The sequence below is a fragment of the Camelus dromedarius genome, chromosome 15 (assembly GCF_036321535.1).
Source record: "Camelus dromedarius isolate mCamDro1 chromosome 15, mCamDro1.pat, whole genome shotgun sequence".
NCBI classification, from domain to species: domain Eukaryota; kingdom Metazoa; phylum Chordata; class Mammalia; order Artiodactyla; family Camelidae; genus Camelus; species Camelus dromedarius.
The window spans coordinates 43,121,273-43,135,024 of record NC_087450.1 but is presented as its reverse complement, the minus strand read 5'-3'; positions in this window follow the sequence as shown (position 1 = coordinate 43,135,024).

Genomic DNA, 13,752 nt, shown 5'->3' with positions numbered 1-13,752 from the left:
TTGGGTGGCACACTTTGTAAATAGCTGGTTAAGTCTTCTATATCCTTATTAATTCTCTTAACTATATCTATTATTAATAGTGAGTTATTGAAATCTTCCACTGTTCTTACCAAACTGTCTATTATTACTCCTTTCAATTCTGTCACTTTTTTGCTTTAGGTATTCTGGAATTCTATTGTTAGGTGTTTATAATTGTAGTATCTTCCTGATGTATTCATCCTTGTATCATTAGAAATTTCCCTCATTGTTTCTAGTTATAGTTCTTGTCTCCAAGCCTAATTTATCTGATGTTATTCATAACCATAACAGTTATGGTTACTGTTTGCATGGTAGTTTCTTCACATCTTATTTGTGTCTTTGAATCTAAGGTGGCTCTCTTACAAATAGCATAGAATTGGACCTTATTTTTTAAATCCAGTTTGGTAACTTCTGCCTTTAAAGTGTAATTTTTAAACTACTCATATGTCATGTAATTATTGATATAACTGGATTTACATCTGCCACTTTGCTATTTATTACCTTACATCTTTTGTCTCTTCTCCTTTCTCTATTTCACCTTTAGTGGATTCTATATTAAATTATTTTTAGTATTATTTCAGTTGCTCAATTAATTAATTTATTTTTCAGCTATATTCTCTCCATTATTTTCTTGGTGGTCATTTTAAGGATTGCATTATATTTCTTTAATTTATCATAATCTAGTTCAAGTTAATATTCTCTTAAAATTCCAGTAAAATATAGCAAGACTGCTCCAATATAGTTCAATTTCCTCCACTCTCCTTTACACTTTACCCACACATTTACCATTTCTGGCACTCTTCATTTCTTCCTATGTATTCAATTAACATCAGGTATCATTTTCTTTCAGTTTGAAGAAATTTCTTTAGAATTTCTTGTAGGGAAGGTCTATTAGCAATGAATTCTCTCAATTTTTGTTTATCTGGGAAAATATTTATTGTTGTCTTAATACTCAAAGGATAGTACTGCTCAATATATTCCTCTTGGTTTATACCGGTTTCTTCTCTTAGCACTTTTGTAGCATATCATTATACCTTATGACCTTCATAAGTCAGCCATTAATTAGATTATTGTCCTCTTGCATATGATAAGTCATTTTTCCCTTATTGTTTACAAGATATTCTTTGCCTTTGGATTTGTCACTGAATATGTTGTGTCAAGGTATTACTCTCTTGTTTATTCTTCTTGGGGTTGGTTGGATCTGTAGCTTCATCTTTAAAATCTGATTTGGGAAGTTTCCAATTATTATTTCATATATGCTTATTCTGCTCTTTTCTCTCTTCTCATTTTAGGACTACCTTTACAGATATGTTGGTATGTTTGATATTGTCACAGAGGTCTATGAGGCTTTGTTAATTTCTCTTCAATAGTTTTTTTTCTTTCCTGCTCTTCAGCTTAGATGACTTTATCAAACTGGTTTTGATTTCACTGATTCCTTCTTCTGCTAATTTACACCTGCTATGGACCAAATCTAGTGATTATTTAAAATTATTGTACTTTCCAATCCTTAAAATTCCATTTGGTTCTTTTTATACTTTTTGCTATTGAAATTTTCTATTTGTTGAGTCACTGTATTTTCCTTAAATTCTTTGGAAACAGTTTCTTTTAATTATTTGAATATATTTATAATAGGGCTTTAAGATTTTTTTTGCTAAATTTAACATTTGGGGCCCACTCAGATTCCATTTCCATTGGCTTTTTTTCCCTTGATTATGGATAATGCTATCTTGTTTTTCTGCATGCCTAATTTAAAAAAAATTAGACAATATTTTATAACAAGTCTCAATTCTAATTTTTTTTCCTGAGGTATGGTTTTGTTTCTTTGTTTTCAGTAGAGGGAGTTAACTTCCTCTGACTTGAGCTGCAAAATTCTTCTCTGCCATGGTGAGCAAACACTGATGTTTCTCATCAGTTCTTTATTCTTCCCTTCATTTTTCAGCTTTCTAGGGATAATATAGGTTAGGAGCAACCAGCCATTTAAGTAGAGGTTGTTCTCAAACACTGTGATCTCTCAAAGTTTCCACCCACCCCTCTACCAACTTATCTACGAGTTACAAAGAGTTCAAAGTTCGGCCAGTTTTCAAGTCTGCCTTGACCCTCACTTTCCAATGGACTTGCCTGAGACTCTCCTTAGCATGCACCTAGTTTCATGGTCTGTCAAGGGTAGGTGAAGAGCTTATCTAGCCCTGGACTCTCATTCCCAGGATTTCCCTCTTAAATATCTGACTAAGCCACCATTTCATCAGACTTACTGTGTAACCACAACATCAGGTTAGCAGAGTAGTGGCTTTTCCCAGTTTATTTTATACTGAGATTTGTACTTTTACTGAAAACACCCAGAGTTTTTACCCTCTGTTCCTTATCGACTCCAGGCTCCTTGGCAACAAAACTGCTTGTTTTTCCTGGCCAGTTCTGCAATGGCAACACCACTATTCTTGTCAACAGATCTGCATGTGGAGGTGGAGACAGTGTTCGGAGGATGATCGCAATCCCAGAATATAGGTTGCAGACTGATGTTCTCATCCAAAGCTCTACTAGTTTTTCAAGAATAAATGCACCTCAATTTTTTGTCTGCGCCTTTGGTCAATCTCTAGATCTCTGAAATTATTCTTCTTATACTTTCTTCCAGTTTTATACTTATTTTGGAGGGATAAAGATATGTCAGTTTTTGACACCACCATAGCCAGAAGTTCTGTTCTCCTTCTGATCCATCTGAAATTTATTAATATATATTGTATGGATCTAATTTATCTTTTACTATATGGCTATCCAGTTGCCTCACATTACTTACTAAAATAGCTATCTTTTCTCCCCAGTGATTTTAGATGCCACATTTATCATATATATTAAATTTCTCTATGTATTTGGTCTGTTTCTGGATTTTATTTTATTCCATTAGTCTATTTATGTTCCAGTACTATACTATTTTAATTATAGAGACTTTGTAGTATATTTTAATATCTAATAGTCCTGGTTCTGTCTCCCCACCGCTCCCCGTGCACACGCGCGCGCGCGCGCACACACACACACACACACACACACACACATAGCTATTCTTTCATGTTTATATTTTTTACAATTCAGTATCAGCTTGTCTAGCTACAGAAAAGAAAGTATGTTAGCATTTTTATTGTGGCTACATCAAATTTATAAATGAACTTAAAGAAAATCACATATTGATGATATTGAGATATATCCAAGAAAAAAGTACATGTTTCAACTTTTTTTAAGCCTATTTTTTGTCCCTCAGAAGTGTTTTATGGTTTTCTTCATGTAGCATTTGCATATTTCTTGTTAAGCTTATTCCAAAATAGTTTATCTCTTTTTGCTGTCTAACCACATTTAAAAGTCTAATAGCATTGACCTTTAGCCTCAAATCAAAATCCATCCATGGTGGGATAAAAAGACTATATGGGCCTAAGAGTCAACTAAACCTAAATTCAAATTCTGACTCTTCTTCTTTACCATGTGACCTTAAATAAGTTGTAACTGCGTTGAGCCTCAGATTCTTCACCTATAAAATGGAGATGATTAAATCCACCTCTAAAGGATAGTGTGAAGATGAAGTGAAATAGCCTATATAAAATGCACACAAAGTTGTCACTACTGCCCCCTTTTATGATGTGATCATTGATTCTTGGACTCTGAGCTTTCATTTCTATGTACTTCAGATTTGTTGCTTATCCTCCCAGCCACATATGCTGGATCTCTTGCTGCTACTTTATCAATAAATTGGTGGGCTTAGAATTGGTGTGTAAACAATGAAGCACACTGTAATTTTTATTCCTTTGTATCAAGTACTATTCAAAGGGTGCAGTATGTTTGCTCTTCAGGTTTCTTAATAATCATCTAACCCCCACTTTAGGATTATCTCATTGGCAATATTTTGAGGAATGAGAAATAAATTTCAGATTCAAAACATATAATCTCCCCTTCCTAGTTTCAACCTCTACAAGGGGGTGGGGAAGGAACGTGAAGAAATCCCACCAAATTTCAAACAGCATTTCAAGGTCTCCTCCTGCCCTAGAATTTATTAACAACCCATCATTTCCTCACTATCTTAGCCCCATGCTCTGTTCTTTCTTCTGTCTCTATTTTCTCTCTGTACAGCTGAAGTAATCACCTTTAATCCCAGATAAGGCGCTCTGCGATCCTAAGATAAAAGGTTTGGGGTTCATAAACATAGAGTTTGGGATTGCTTAATGGTATATGTCTCTGAACCCTTACTCAGCCCTGAACATCTCTGTAATCTTGATCCCTTTCAAAGTTAATGAACCACATGGGAGCTGGAGGTACACTGCCTTAAAGACACCAAATGTCCTATTTTCAGAAAACAGCCTGTTCATTTCTGAAAACAGCCTGTTCGTTTCTGAGGCAGCCCTTGGCTGCTGTTCTGGATTCTCTGAGCCAAACAGAACCTCCCAGAGCAGCTGAGAGAGGCAGGTGCTTCCTGGCTTCTCCAGATTCACACCTGGAGTGAGAACATTTGCAGCCCTATTCTTTGAAGCCTCCCCTCCCTGCCCTCTTCTGGAAAAAATAGCTACCCTCACCCTTCACTACTTACCCTTGGGCCCCCCTCAACCACAGATCTGGCAATAAAAGGTGCATGGTTTCTTCTCAGTGGTGGTTTTCATATTCTCTTTTTCTTTTTTTGGCAGTGGAATTCTCTTTTCAAAATCATTTTTTTTTCCCTGAAATCCAGGCTAGATGACAAATAGCAGTGGAGCAATTCAAGATAAAGGGAGACTGAGGATGAAGGCTCCTGCTGATTCACCACCATTCCCCACCCCTAGTCCTCTCTACCACCATACACTCACACGCCAGGGTAAAGTCACATTCACAGAACCCTGGATTTCCTCGTAACATAATGTGAAACTAAGGAGGAGAGGGCAGAGTGGTGGTGGTAAATATTTAGCTCTACAAATGAAGTTTTAAAAGAAAAAAAAGAAGACTGTCATATCAGATGACATTCCTAACAAAAACTAACAGTGAAAAGTATTTAAACTTTAGAGACCAATGCACAAGCCAGGAAGTCAGGGCACTTGGGCTACACAACCCCCTTGCTATCGAATGACAGCATGATCTGGGTGAGTTACTTAAGCTCTCCAGGCTTCAGTTCCTTCTTCAGGTAAGGGTTAATGACATTGACCTATTCCCTTACATCTTTCCAAGCAGTCACTGGCAAAGGTCTGTCTTCCTCCAATAGTATTCTATGAGGAATAATGGGACCTGATGCTACATAAAACTCTTGTTTTACAATATTTTGTATGAGCCAAAGGTAATCCCAATTATACCTATATTTAAAATAATTATTTACCCACATAATCATTCCTCTTTATTGGAGTTGAAACTTGCACTTGCAATTGATTAAGTTTTCTATATTTTATAACATTCTCTATGATGCATTTATTTCTTCTGTTTTGCAACATACCCCACTAAAACTTGTTCAATGGAAGTGTGACATTTTTAGGACATGATTTTTAAGTGGTATCTGTGTGCAAATTACATTAGCACTTCCAAATTAAATTGTTTTTATTTTAATGGATGGTGTCAAACAGATAAATATCTAATTCGTATTCTTGGGAGTAGAGAGAGTAGTATTAAAAAATATCAATATAATAACATCCTTAAAGTCTGAAGTTCAAGGAAAGCTAGGAATATATATTGGGGTTTTAGCTCATAAAATCATTTTCATCTTAAGGCTAGTCTTAGAGTTTCTGGATCAAATAAAATATCAGCACCTCCCACACAGAAAGAGTAGACAGCATATACAGGTAGAAGATGGAGGGAGACAGGGAAGAAAACCAGCCTTATTTTAACAATCTCCTTTCTTCTTATCCTGCTGTTCTTCCTCTGTAAGTTTTGCCAACCTGGTTCCTTGACTGTGTGTTAATTATGCCATTCATTTTCATGACTGTTTACAATTTACAAAACACTTTCACATTCATCTCCTTTCATTTTTTTTCTTTCTTTTTTTTTTTTCCCCCATCTCATTTCATTTTAGTCTCACAAGAATCCCCGGATATCTGGAAAACAGCTCTTTTTGTACCCATTCTTCAGAGGATGAAATATGCTCTATGGAATAACTGATACCCAAGTTGTCTGGCTGAGCAAGGATCAGAGCTCTTTGTGCTCTTCTACCAGCCTGCCCAGCACTCATATTATGTCGGGTGCTGACATCTTGACCTAGCCATCTTTTAAGGCCTCTCTGAGGACCTTCTCCAGGAGCAGAGGAGACCTCTGGTGGAGCTGCCTGGAGCAGTTGACTCCCTTAGAAAGAGCACTGACCAGAGTCAGAAGACCTAAATTCTGGTTCTAGTCTTGGCCCTGTATGATTCACTTAGCAATATCAGAGCCTTCACTCATCTTATCTAGGCCTCAGTTCCTCTGTCCATAAACTGGGAATGTAAATGTGCCCTGCCCACCTCACAGGCATACTGTGGAACTCCACATGATACACACATAATACATATGAAAATGGTTTCCAAGGCAGTGGTTTCATTTCATTGTGTCTCACAGACCCCTAGAGATGCCTCTTTCAAGGTCTATGTCTTGGGATCTCATCATCCTTCAGAGTCACCCCAAGCCCCCAGAGGGTCAGCGAGCTTGGGCTCTGGGTGGAGAGAAAGTGCACTGTTGGTGCCCTGACCTTTCCTCTCAGGGATGGCCAAGTAGGCTGCTCCTGGAGGGGCCCTCCCTGCCCTGTTGGTCTAGCCTTGCCAGTGGCTCCCCAATTAAATCATGGATCTGGCCTCTCCCAGTGCCCCTGCCTCAGCCCTGGGGGGATCATGACCTGATCTGATGAGAGACACAGCCATAGCTCTGAGGTGCTAGAAGCCAACCCAGTGCATGCCCCCATGGAGCCTACTGGGCTCTTTTAAGACTGAGAGGAGGGGAAGGTGGGGTGCAGAGGGTGCAGATGCAAGCAGCAGCTGCTCCTCCAGCTCCCAGTCCTGGTCCCAGGGGTCTGCTCTTCCATCCCCTGTCTCCCTCAGGATGAAGTCCACTGTGTTCCGTACTCATTAAATGTTTATCTGGGTAAAGCTTCAAAACCTGGATTAGGCAGGTCCTGGCTGGGAAAATCTGCACTGCTAATGAGGGTCAGCCAAGCTGGGGTTGGGGGTGGGAAGGAAGGAGAAGTCCTGGATGCAGAGTTGTGGCAGCAGCCATGGGAGAGCAGAGAGAGAGGGGAGGAGGATGGCGGACACCCTGAGTTGGGGGAGGGGGCAGGAGAGGGCCCCTGCACTTGTTTAACCATGTATTACTCTTATAGTTTTCAGATGTGCTTCTGAGGCTTTACAGAAGTGGAGCTCACCACATCCAGGGAGGGAAAGGCACCTGCCATGAAGCCCCCTATATTTCCTTAGGGCTAGAGGATCAAGCTCAGAGAGACAAGAGATATCTGCAGGGCTCAGCCAGCCTGGTGGGAGAGCTGTGTCCAAGGGTGAGTTAGCTGTCAGGGAGTCCCAGGCTTTGGAAGATTCTCATGTCATCCATCTAAAGTGTTTTAATAGGGTAATAATACTGCCAGTAATGGTCAGCATTGAAGGATATTGGGCACTGCTAAACCGTGTGCATGCAGTATTTCATTTAATCTTCACAATGGTTCTATAAAGGAGGGATGATGAGAAAACTGAGGCTTACCTATGCAAGTTGACACAGTCTATAATTTATGTGACAGCAAAGCTTTGAACTAGGGCTGCGGTCTGACTTCAGAGCCTGCACTCCTAAGCAGCCTGCTGTTCTGAACTGTCTCCCAGGCATGAACAGCCTCTACTAAATGACATCTGACAGCTCCTTTTAAGGAGAAAGACAAAAACGTGTCCTATTGAGCACCTACCTTGTGCTAGGCATGTTACATTCAATTCATTATCTCTCATATTCCTCACAACAGTCCTGTGAGGTAAATACCCTTCCCTCCAGTTTACAGATTAGAAAACTGAGACTCAGGAATGGTAAATGATTCACTCAAGCTATGAAACTTGGATCCAAACCCATGTTTGTCTGACTCTAGGGTCCGTCCTCTTTCTACCAGGCTGATCTGGATGTGTTTATTTGTGATTCTCACTCAACTTCAGGGGCTCCAATAGTCTCCCAGCAAAATCATTAAAAAGAGAAGAAGCCCCTGGGGAAGCTCTGGGACTAAGGGGTAAAAGTATCATAAGTTCAGGCTGGGAATTGACATTCCAGAGAAGCTTCTACAAATCCCCAAATTCTGGGAGTTATTGACCCACATTCTGAGAATCTTGGTTTCAGAGCCACTAACCCAGAGCACACTGGGGTATAAAGACACATGTTTTTGAAAAGTCCTGGAGGGGAAACATCAGATCAAGAGTCAGAAGTTTGCTGAGGTTCTCCCCTGCATTCTCTGAGTGACTTCTGGTAGGTTAATTATGCTCTCTGGGCCTGTTTCCTAAATAAGACCTCCTAATGACCCTTCCAACTCTAGTCCTTGATCCTGCAGTCAAATCTGTCTTAGCCTATGAAAACTGCTCCCAGTAGAGCTGTCCTGAGCACAATATTTATTGCGAAGCATACTACAAATTGTTTGTTACTAATATTAGGTGTACCCAATTAGAGTTCATTCAAGTAACATCACTTTCACTCATGATGATGAATAAGCAGGAAAAAGAGGATTAATTTCAACCAACACTAGGAATGACACAGATACAAATTATTGGTTCTTCAAGGTGGTTGTAGGTGAAGGAGCAGCAAATTGCAGAGCTGAGGCATCAGAAAGGTGTCATGGAGGAAGCGCCATCTCAACTGGGTCGTGAAGGAGAAGGAATTTTACAGGGAAGAAGGGCCTTCCTGGCAGAGGACATATTAGATCCAGATAGTCTTCACCAATCATGATGATACTATTCATTCAGTGCATGATAATTGAGCCAGTGTCCTCAGGGGAGACCTGAGTTTCCACTACCCTTACCAAGGCTCACAATCCACAATGGAAACAGGGAAAGCATCCTCCTGATACCTAGGGAGGATGAGTTCTAAAGCTGCAATTTCTAGGGACTTCTGGGAGCAGAGGACATTTTCCTTCTTCCAGCAACTCTCTTCAGAGTCCAAAACTCTGTCCTGCTTCGTTTCGTCCCCTACCCAGATCTAATCAGTCTTGTCCAGTCATGCCAAGCCCTGCCTTACTCTGTCCTGCTCCATTCAGCCCTAGAAGTCCTGCCCAGTTCTGCCCTGAGCTGCCCAGTCCTGAGACGCCCAGTTCTGATGACTTCTGCCCAGACCTGCTCAGCACAGCACATGCTTCACTCTGACCAGTACTGTGTGGTCATGCCCAATCTGCCTTGCCCAGCTAAGCCCTATTCAATCCTGTTCATGTTCTGCTCAATCCTTCCCATCCAGCACTGCCTGGCCCAGCCTTGCCAACCCCTGCCTTGGTCTGGTTCAAGACAATCTCCTCCCCTCCCAGACTCAAAGGAAGCCTTTTTTTCTCCAACACATCCATCTCCAAGGCTATATTTAAGGACATTATAAGAAATAGCCCTAAGAATTCCATTACTGCATCTATTGTAAGAACTTTGTTGAGGACATTATTTACTATAAGGATTCTCTTTATAGATATCCTTGGCAGATGTTTCTCTCTGGACTCAGTCACAGGAATTGTGCTTCTCAACTGACAACATTGTTTTAACCTCAGGGCACTGTGATCCTATGATAGTTCTAACTACAGGGTCTTGCAAGAATGCACGGAGCAAATAAATGCCCCACATTTACAAGTGTATAGGATCACAGTGTACCTTTTTGCACTAACTGTTTTCATCTCACATTTTTTCTTTGCCTCTTATTTCTTATGACTGATTTATTTTCTTTGTAAACTACCCTAAATTCTTCTTAGAAGAAGTTGGGCACAAATAATAAGGAACATTTATTAAACTCTCACTCTACGCAGTGTTGCATGGATGGGGGTCCCCTACTCTTTCACACTTGTGGACAAGGCACATGGAAAAGCCCTCCTGTTGTATGTCATGTTCCATTCCACCCACAGCCCCTCCAAGTGGAAGGAAGAACTCACTTAGCAGGGTGATTGCTCCCATGCAGAACAAACCTGTAAATCCTTAAGAACTTGTTGAATCTGCTTTAGGGACTGTAAGAGAATCAGATTTGAAAAACAGATTTGCAGAAAATAATGATAAATGACAGTTTTAGGTTTCCTAGAAGCAGAGCTCATGAATGGAGTAATCATTGTCATACCATTAATTATCTTAAGACAGAGTGAGGGAGGGAAGAGCTGTGCACACAGGTGGAAAAAAATTCCAAGTGGCATCTATTTGAATGCAATGTGCACAATGTACCTTCAGTGTCACCTTTATTATTATCAAAAAGAACCAGAATTCATGGAGGTCCTACTATGGAGAGAGTCAGAGAAAACAGAGAATAAAAGAGGTGATTTTTACCCTCAAAGACCTCACATTCTGGGTGAGTAAAGACGTCAGATAGGAAAAAAATTACATGGTATAATGTTGTCTATGCTGAGTGTCCAACTAGAAACAGGGTACCCATTTAGGCTTTAATCAAGGAAGTTTTAGCAGCTTCATCTGCCTTTAATGCCAAAAATGGATAGAAGCATGCAGGCAGCCAACTATCCAGGAACGTAACAGAAAACCAGCAGGCCAGAGCAGGGTGGTGACAGAGATAGCTGAAAAGAAATGATAAATGCCAACATAACCAGGGACAAAATAGAAGGGAGTCTCATCGTACATGCATTTTACCTATACAGATTCAACTATGGGAGTGTGTGCATGCACGCATGAGAAAGAGGGAGGAACAATGTAAAATGTGCATGCTCATTTGCCTACTACTCCTCTCAGAGCTCATGTTTCTGGGAATGAGCATGAACCAGAAGATATGAACTTGATTCCTTCACTAGGTCTCAGTTCCCATGTGCCTCTCACAGTGTGAGCATCTCACAGCAGGGCTGTGTAAATCTAATATTAAAAGGTCCTTTTTTACATGGACCCACCCCAACCCAATTCAACTCTTGGTGTCTTCATAAAATTATATTGTACTTGACAAGTGATCTAAGGAATTTTCATAGGTAACTGTGACTCCATGTAATTTCCTACCTTCTTTTGAGCTCCACCTTGACTAAGATGCAACTGCAAAAATGTCTTATAGGTGCTTGATATGCTTTCAATGAATGAATGAATGAACAGCTAAAGAGGAGAAGACAGAGATGAGAGTAAGCCTCAGATTGTAATCTAGGGTGATTAATAAAGGGATCACTGAGATAGTCATAGAAGCCCAGAGTTGGAGCTGGTTTTGAAGAAATGTTAGCAGGTTTCACTCTTAGTCACCTTCATGTCATTTCCTCAGCTGAAAGGTCTGATCCTTCTTCCCTCACTTGAACTACTTCTACTGTTCTTCAAAACTCTGTAGAAGCCTAAACATCACAACCTTAGTTAAATCTTTTCTGAACCCCCCTGTGGAGATTTAGTTACTGTGTTCCCTTAGCACAAAGTATGTATTTCTATCATAGGACCTATTTATAAGTGCTTTATGATCATTTATTTCAGTGTGTCCAACCTCTACTCATCTGAGAACATCTTATTCACTGTTTATTGTTGATTCCTCTAAACAGAGCCTGGAACATAGTGCAAATTAACAGAGTGAGTTCAGTTAGACGCAAGCTGAGATTGATGACACCCATCCTGGTAGGCTGAATTATTGGTCCCACTTTTCATCCCCCTTGTAGTAGCATCCTTGCACTATGACCTCAGGGAGAGCAAAGTGTACTTCCTTGCCACTTGATTTTTTTTCCCCGCCCAGCAGTTTTCAAGTTGTGAAATAAAAACATCAGAAAGGGGGCAGGGTGATACCTGAGATACATTCAGGGGAGCAGGTCAAAATTATTTTCATAATAATACTAAGACATTATTTGCTCTTTCACTGAGTTAGCATTTTCACTGATAGTGCAGAGGCAATATTAGGGAAAACTGCTGGCACCTTAGCATGAACCAAGGCCACTGCCACCAAACTGAACCAATAGCCATCATGTTCTTCACAGCCATGCATTCATGGCAAGAGAAAATGCCAGTTTCTCTACAAATTTCCTTGATGAAACAATAAACAGGATTAATTTCATTAAATCTTGATGTCTGAGTAAATATCTCTTTAACAGCTTGTGTAAGAAAATGGGAAAAAATAAAGCCTAGGAGTTCCGGTCAAGATGGCGGAGTGGTAGGAGCACGAGCTTGCCTCTCCTTGCAATTACAGTGAAACCACAACTGAATGCTACACAACCATTGAAAACAGACTGGAATCTGGCAAAAAAGATCTTCTGCAACTGGAAACATAAAGAAGGAACCACAGCAAGATGTTAGGAGGGGCATACTCGCAATATAATTGGGCCCCAAACCCCCTGGGTGGGTGACCTGCAAGCTGAAGATTTGTTAAGTCGTAGAGGCCCTCCCTCAGGAGTAAGAGCTCTAAGCCCCACGTCAGGCTCCCCAGCTCGGGTCCCGGCACTGGAAAAAGAAGGAGATCCCAGGACACCTGGTTTTAAAGGCCAGGGGGGCTTGGCTCCAGGAGCCCCTCAGGATTGGGGGAAACAGAGACTCCATTCGCTTGAGAAGCATACACAAAAATTCATATGCACCAGGTCCAAGGGCAGAGGCAGTGATTTCATAGGAACCTGGGTCAGACCTGTCTGCTGGATTCAGAGGGTCTCCTGGGGACGTGGGGGACGGCTGCGACTCACTCAAGGGACATAAACACTGGCGGTGGACATTCTGGGAGTGTTAATCTACATGAGCTTTCCTGGAGGCTGACACCTTGATTGGATCATTAGCACCAACACCTAGCCCCACCCAACAGCCTGTAGGGAAGCCTCAGGCCAAACAACAGACAGGGTGGGAACACAGCCCCACCCATCCTCAGACTTCCTAAGCCACAAAGGCCTCTAGACACAGGCCTACCCACCAGAGGTCCAGGACCAAGCTTCACCCAGCAGTGGGCAGGCACTGGCTCCTCCTGCCAGGAAACCTGCACAAGCCTCTAGTCCAGACTCATCCACCAGTGGCAGATACTAGAAATAAGAAAATAATTTCAAAGCCTGTGGAAGGAATCCACAAACACACAGAAAGATAGACAACATGAGGCGGCAAAGGAATACCTCCCAGGCCAAGGCACAAGATAAAATCCCAGAAGAAGAAATAAGTGATGAGGAGATAGGTAATTTATCTGAGAAAGAGTTTAAAGTAATGATGGCCAAGATGTTCAGAAAACTCAAGAGGAGTATAGATGCACAGAGTGAAGTTTTTAGCAAAGAGTCAGAAAATATAAAGAATACCCAGAGTTGAATAAAAGCACTGAAATGAACAATACACTAGAAGGAACCAAGAATAGACTAAATGAGGCAGAAAAGCAGATCAGTGAGCTAGAAGACAGATTGGTGGAAATCACTACTTCAGAACAGAAAAAAGAAAAAAGAATAAAAAGGAATGAGGACAGTTTAAGAAGAGGAACAGGAAGTGCTCTAATATTCACATTACAGGGGTCCCAGAAAGAGAAGAAAGAGAGAAAGGACCTGAGAAAATTTTTGGAGAGATAATAACCGAAAACTTCCCCAACTTGGGAAAGGAAACAGTCACCCAAGTCCTGGAAGCATAGCGAGTACCAGACAGAATCAACCCTAAGAGGAATACACCAAGGCATATAGTCATCAAATTAAGAATAATTAAGGATAAGGAGAAAATATTAAAATTAGCAAGAGAAAAGCAA